This window comes from Eptatretus burgeri, chromosome 17 (assembly GCF_056783735.1).
Source record: "Eptatretus burgeri isolate ZD-2024b chromosome 17, Ebu_testis_v1, whole genome shotgun sequence".
Lineage (NCBI taxonomy): Eukaryota > Metazoa > Chordata > Myxini > Myxiniformes > Myxinidae > Eptatretus > Eptatretus burgeri.
Genome location: NC_140977.1, coordinates 54703694 through 54710413, shown reverse-complemented (window position 1 = coordinate 54710413; position 6720 = coordinate 54703694). Strand labels below are relative to the sequence as shown.

The 6720-nt window shown below is 47.0% G+C and overlaps 1 protein-coding gene and 1 long non-coding RNA gene across 2 annotated transcripts in view; one reads left to right on the top strand and one right to left on the bottom strand.

Annotated features, from left to right (window-relative positions):
* Positions 1 to 352: 352 nt before the first annotated feature.
* Positions 353 to 5830, bottom strand: LOC147010150 (uncharacterized). The gene is made up of 3 exons (XR_015053025.1): positions 5702 to 5830; positions 5027 to 5421; positions 353 to 708 (listed from the first exon to the last, which is right to left on the bottom strand). It is a non-coding gene; the product is annotated as an uncharacterized LOC147010150 (long non-coding RNA).
* Positions 5831 to 5841: 11 nt separating this feature from the next.
* LOC147010149 (vasorin-like) overlaps positions 5842 to 6720 on the top strand; it is a 21059-nt gene continuing 20180 nt past the window's right edge. The window contains exon 1 of the mRNA XM_085862992.1: positions 5842 to 6007. The gene's annotated coding sequence lies outside the window, so the exon portion shown is untranslated. The remainder of the gene's footprint in view (positions 6008 to 6720) is intronic.

Genomic DNA, 6720 nt, shown 5'->3' with positions numbered 1-6720 from the left:
TGTTAAGAATCGATGAAAAAATAAATTGCGTGATTTGTAAATGTGAAATGAACCGATTATTGATTAAAAACAAATCAAACTTTCTTCCAAGATAAAAAAAAAAAACATCATCGGGTTTGTTGCCGCTCTGTGTTGTTCTGCTGGTACTTGGAGGAAAGGCTTCTTGTTGGGGTCCGAGTTTGGTTCCTTGGAGGCTGTTCAGGCGGTTCTCGCAGCAGTCCAGCTTGTCTGCATCGACACAAGACATTCCAGGAGACCGAGTTAAACTTGTTCAGCGAGAATGCACTCAACTCCCCTGCTGCGCCCCCTTCCCCCTTCCCCCTTTCCCACTACCCCTCCACCTCCCCCACCCCCGATTTTCTCACTCCCATTATCTGTGCCCTTATCCATCCATTTTTAGCCTCATCCTTCCCCCCACACCATATACCATGTTGAGGTTTTCGTGATAAAAACAAAATGTCGAACGCATGTGGAATGGATGATTCATTGCAATCAGAAGCGAATGACGAATGATGGTGACGGAGCAAGGAGAGGGGACAGGGATAAACATGCTTCGTGGTTCAGACAGTTCGAATGATGAATGGGCGCTGGATGTTGGAGGAGCGGTGGTTGTGTAAACTCCAGTGAACTCGCTCACTCCCTCACTCACTCACTCCGCTCCCTCCTCCCTCACCCACCAACCTTCGACTCGTGTTTGCAGAGGGATCTCTGGTGGAGAAAACAAAGGAGAGGAAAAAAAAAAACAATAACCCTCCCTCGGACCGAGCAATTAGCAGGACCGCTTCAGGTGTCACATGGTTGGCACAGCATGGCGGTAGTGGTGATGTTGGTAGTCGTAATAGTAGTAGTTGTAGTGGTGGTAGTTGCAGTAGTAGTTGTAGTGGTGGTAGTGGTAGTAGTAGTGGTCGTGGTGGGAGTAGTGGTGGTGGTAGTGGTAGTGATGGTAGTTGTGGTGGATATGGGTATGTAGGTATGATGAAATTAAAACAGATAACAATACAGAGTGACATAACGGTTGATACGAGAGGATTCACTTGGAAAGACTGAGTGTGTACACTCGGCCCGAAGATAAGGGAGTGGAACTGGGAGTCGGCAATGACGAATGTGATGGAGTTATAATGAGGAGGGTAATGTTTTGGGACGTTGTAGTGATGGTAAGGAGTGTGAGTGTTGTTGGAATCATGATAGTAAGGAGTGTGAGTGCTGTTTAGATGATGATGGTAAGGAATGTGAGTGCTGTTTAAATGATGATGGCAAGGAGTGTGAGTGTTGTTGGAATAATGATGGTAAGGAGTGTGAGTGCTGTTTAGATGATGATGGTAAGGAATGTGAGTGCTGTTTAAATGATGATGGTAAGGAGTGTGAGTGTTGTTGGAATAATGATGGTAAGGAGTGTGAGTGCTGTTTAGATGATGATGGTAAGGAATGTGAGTGCTGTTTAAATGATGATGGTAAGGAGTGTGAGTGCTGTTTGAATGATGATGGTAAGGAATGTGAGTGTGCTGTTTCAATGATGATGGTAAGGAGTGTGTGTTGTTGGAATGATGATGGTAAGGAGTACGAGTGCCGTTTGCATGATGATGGTAAGGAGTGTGAGTTCCGTTTGAGTGATGATGGTAAGGAGTGTGAGTGCCGTTTGAATGATGATGGTAAGGAGTGTGAGTGCTGTTTGAATGATCATGTTAAGGAATGTGAGTGCCGTTTGAATGATCATGTTAAGGAGTGTGAGTGCTGTTGGAATGATGATGTTAAGGAATGTGAGTGCTGTTGGAATGATGATGGTAAGGAGTGTGAGTGCTGTTTGAATGATCATGTTAAGGAATGTGAGTGCTGTTGGAATGATGATGGTAAGGAGTGTGAGTGCTGTTTGAATGATCATGTTAAGGATTGTGAGTGTTGTTTGAATGATCATGTTAAGGAATGCGAGTGGTGTTGGAATGATGATGGTAAGGAGTGTGAGTGGTGTTTGAATGATCATGTTAAGGAATGTGAGTGCTGTTGGAATGATGATGGTAAGGAGTGTGAGTGCTGTGGGAATGATGATGGTAAGGAGTGTGAGTGCTGTTTGAATGATCATGTTAAGGAATGCGAGTGCTGTTGGAATGATGATGGTAAGGAGTGTGAGTGGTGTTTGAATGATCATGTTGAGGAGTGCTGTTTGAATGATCATGGTAAGAATTGTCCTCCCAAACCAAAGCTTGTCAGTTCGAGTTCAGCATTGTTTGAAAAAACCAGAACTACTCGACAAGGCCTTTGTCTGTAGCTCAATGGAGTGATGCTGTTGGAATGATGATGGTAAGGAGTGTGAGTGGTGTTTGAATGATCATGTTGAGGAGTGCTGTTTGAATGATCATGGTAAGAATTGTCCTCCCAAACCAAAGCTTGTCAGTTCGAGTTCAGCATTGTTTGAAAAAACCAGAACTACTCGACAAGGCCTTTGTCTGTAGCTCAATGGAGTGATGCTCTTCCCTAAGGGCTGGGCTCCTGCATCGCATCGCGTCAATCTCTCAGACTCTGTGTAATCTAAAGTTCTCGACATCAATGAAATATCCCCAAATGAGTCCAAATCAAAACATCCCGAAATCTTCTCGGAACCACCAGTCGATTAAACTCCAAAATCCAGGAACCACCACTCGATTAAACTCCAAAATCCAGGAATTCGATTAAACTCCAAAATCCAGGAATTCGATTAAACTCCAAAATCCAGGCCTTCACCGCAAACCTCCACTCTGGTGATTCTTCTTTCTCCTCCCGGAGGAGGTTCAAGAGTTCGCAACGCCCACCATATCAGCCCCATCTCTACCCACGATATTATCTTCCCCCATTAATCTGAACTATGAACCCCACCCTCTTACTTGTGGGTCCCTGTACATCTTCCCTCCTCTCCTCTGTCTCCCTTCTGTGTTTTCCCCGTTTGTTGATTTCCTCGCTTGTTGTTAACCTCCGCCATCGAAGATGGACGGAGGTTACTGTTTTCACCCCTGTCTGTTTGTTTGTTTGTGAACAGTATTACGGAAAAACTCCTGGACGGATTTCGACTAAACTTGGTGGGGGGATTAGGTATATGGTCCAAGGACCATACCATTAGATTTTGGACTTGGTCCAAAGTCCAATATGGCCGCTATGGCGGCCATTTTGAAAAAAAAAATTGAATTTTTGTTTTTGCATTTCTACATGTTTTAAGTGATTTCCAACCCCCCAAAAAAACAAAATTTTGCAACTTTTTTTCAAAAAAATTTCGATTTCATTTTTTTTGCCATTTCTACATGCGCGTCGATCTAGTATAGTTTATTCAATCATGGCCCAGTAGAGTCTGATCCGTTTTGACCTACAATGAAGACGATATCAGGTTTACTTAAGTGACCCAGCAGTATTGGCGGCGGAGGTTTTGCACTCTACCGAGTGCTCCCCCTCTAGTTTCTAACTGTTTTCACACACATCAGTCCGTCACTTTGGTTTGCCCTCCCTCTGCCATGAGCCTAAACCTTTTTTTACAAAAAAGGATATATCTATATCATGAGACCGCTTATTGGTAGTTAGTTATTTATTTATTTACTTGTGTTGTGTTGTTATTCAGAGATTTCACGAGTTGGATCGGTCGGTGTTCGTCCCGGGTCCTCTTGCACATCATCACGTGTGAACATTTGCTCTGGAGCTTCGAACAGGAGAACATCCCCCTTGTAACGAGTCGCCCCCCCCCCCCGCTTGGAGCGAGTCTTCCCCCTTCGAGTGAGCCTCCGTCCTTGGAGCGAGTTTCCGTCCTTCAAGCGAGTCTTCCACCTTGTAGCGAGTCGCCCCCCCCCACCCAACTTGGAGCGAGTCTTCCCCCTTCGAGCGAGTCTTCCCCTTTGGAGCGAGTCTTCCCCCTTGGAGCGAGTCTTCCCCCTTGGAGCGAGTCTTCCCCTTTGGAGTGTCTTCCCCCTTGGAGCGAGTCTTCCCCCTTGGAGCGAGTCTTCCCCCTTGGAGTGTCTTCCCCCTTGGAGCGAGCCTTCCCCCTTCGAACGAGTCTTCCTCCTCTTCCCCCTTGGAGCAAGTCTTCCTCCTTAGAGCAAGTCTTCCCCCTTGGAGCGAGTCTCCCCCCTTGGAGTAAGTCTCGTCCTTGGAGTGAGTCTCCCCACTTGGAGTAAGTCTCCCCCCTTGGAGTAAGTCTCCCCCCTTGGAGCGAGTCTTCCCCCTTGGAGCGAGTCTTCCCCTTTGGAATGAGTCTTCCCCCTTGGAGCGAGTCTCCCCACTTGGAGTAAGTCTCCCCATTTGTAGTAAGTCTCCCCACTTGGAGCGAGTCGCTCCGAGGGATTAAAAAGTCTTTTTCAGGGACCATGATAATTATGCAGATGTGTCATTGAGACTCAACTGCACACTGCTGCCAACTGGTGACCCTTGGCCACTGAAACATTTCAAGGTGAACTTGGCTGATAACAATGGGAGAAGTGGACACAAGGACAGAAGTGGACCAAATGGATTTTAAATGAGAAATGCAAAGAGGACAAGGAAACAGAAGTGTGTGCAGAGGTTTACAGAGTGGGGCTTCAACACAGATGTGATGGGTCGATCATCCCCACCCCCTGGACCTGATTTCCCACTAAGTTACCCTGCAGGTGGTGTATGTTCAACATGCGGTCGAATTTTACCTGCTGCGTCCACAATGCGACGTTTGGCGTGCTCAGTGAAGATACCTGTCACACCTGTATGTCCCAGTAAACGGAATTAATACAGAGTTAAAATCAGGCAGGTACGTGTGGTTCCACGTGACTTCTCACAATGACAATTCACAAACGATATAATTTAATTTTAACCACGTGACCTCTTGACCCGTGAACCAAAGTTGCTGCTTGATGCCAAGGCGATCGCCCATTGTCCGTGCAGCGTCCCACTTGCCCCAAAAGCACGACAAGGAAAAGTTTCGTGCCCGAAGTTTGCGAACTTTTTGAGCGGGAACGAGATGCCACCGCGTGTGTAGTGTGTGTGTAGTGTGTGTGTGTGTGTGTGTGTGTAGTGCGTGCCAGCTGTTGCCTTTTCCCATACATACCGCAGCCAGCGCTCCGTCCCTGGGGGTTCCATGCGCTCGTTTTCCCCTCCATCCCTCGCCAAGTCGCCCTCATTGCGACAGAACCTGCTACCACAGCGGTTCCAGGAAAGCTGTGCTCACAGCCGACTTATTTAATTAATAAATAACACAGATACTCGAACCGCCGACCGGTTCGTCTCGTCCTCTCGGGATCGAGCAATGGACGACGCAATGGAACCGTCTGTGACGTCATAAACGCGTTGGGAAGCGGTGACCCGTCGACATGGCACTCTTTGTGGACGAAGGACGTCCGTGCGGCCTCACAGACATCATGGCGAGCTTGTTTGCCGAGCAGGACATCCAAGTGTTTCTTTCATGTTCGCCTTTCGCGGTGTCGTGTGAGTCTGCACACAAGGCTGTGTGTACGGGGGAAAAAAAATACAAAGGCACGTGACGTCATTCACAATGGTCGTCGAAGCGGCTCTTCAAATCCTGCCTCGGATAATAAATTCCTCTTCGGGATTGCTCTCTTTGGTGATCTCAGCAGACACTCTTCCCACTTGCAATGTCGTGCAAAGCAGTGAAAAGCCACAATTCAGCGAAATAATAATTATAATAAATCAGAGCGATTGTAAGAAAACAAGTTTGGAGCATTTCAACTGAAAACAAAAACAACACAAACTTTTGTAAACACACCTGAAGGCACCGGCGCAAATCCATTGGTTCAAAGTAAGGCGGTGTGGGCGTGGCGAGTTGTCGCTCGACCAATGGGCGGCGGGTGCGCTCCTGCCTTCGCGGCTCGGGCGAAGCAGCGCAGAGAGAGAGAGAGAGAGTAGAGAGAGAGAGAGAGAGAGTAGAGCACGGCGCACGAAGCTCGATCCATCGACCGTTTGGACCGTTTGGACCATTTGGACCGTGGCAATGCTCGATCGATCTTCGTCCCTCGTGACAAAAACGTCGCACGTTCTTCACTCCTGCTTTCCCCGGCGTGTTACCTGCAAGGTGAGTTCATCATCCCGATTGGGTTGGTGAAGACGTTGATGATGATGATGATGATGGATTATGTTTGCTTCCACACCCATGCATGCCATCACAACCCCTTCCCCCAAATCGCATTTCATCACCCCCAACCCCCCCCCCCCAAGCGCATGCGCTGTTCAAGTCCCGAAGTTTTGCGCACGTTGCAAATTCAAGAGGTTCATCTGAAAGCAAACACCAAGGATAGATAGTGTGGGTTTATGATTCCCAGAGCTGACTCAGCGTTTGTCATCCAGCGAGCTGTACGTGCCTTTTGCATTGTCTGACCACTCAAACAGAATGTGTAACCACAACCGATAGAGGTTGGGTAAGTACCCCCCATATAAAACACGAGCTTTATCAATGCCTTTACATCTTCGAAGGTAGAGGTGTTTAAACATCCACCTTGCTGATTTCCGCAAATATTTAATTGATCTTCATTTGAATGAAATTATTTTAAAAGAGTTCACAGAGATAAATTGACTCACCTGCAAACGAGAACTCTCCAAGGATGGAGCTGCGTTGGTGTTCGATGACGTCATCGGCGCCTAAAACCGAAAATGCACTTTTAAAGTGGAAATTGTGACGTCACGCTGTTTTATGCATTTTTAAGTAGACTTGTGAAACAAACTTCTGAAAGCTTTCGAGCCGAAAGAAAACTTTTCTCCCTCTTTGTTTTGTTTTTTTTGTTCGTTTGT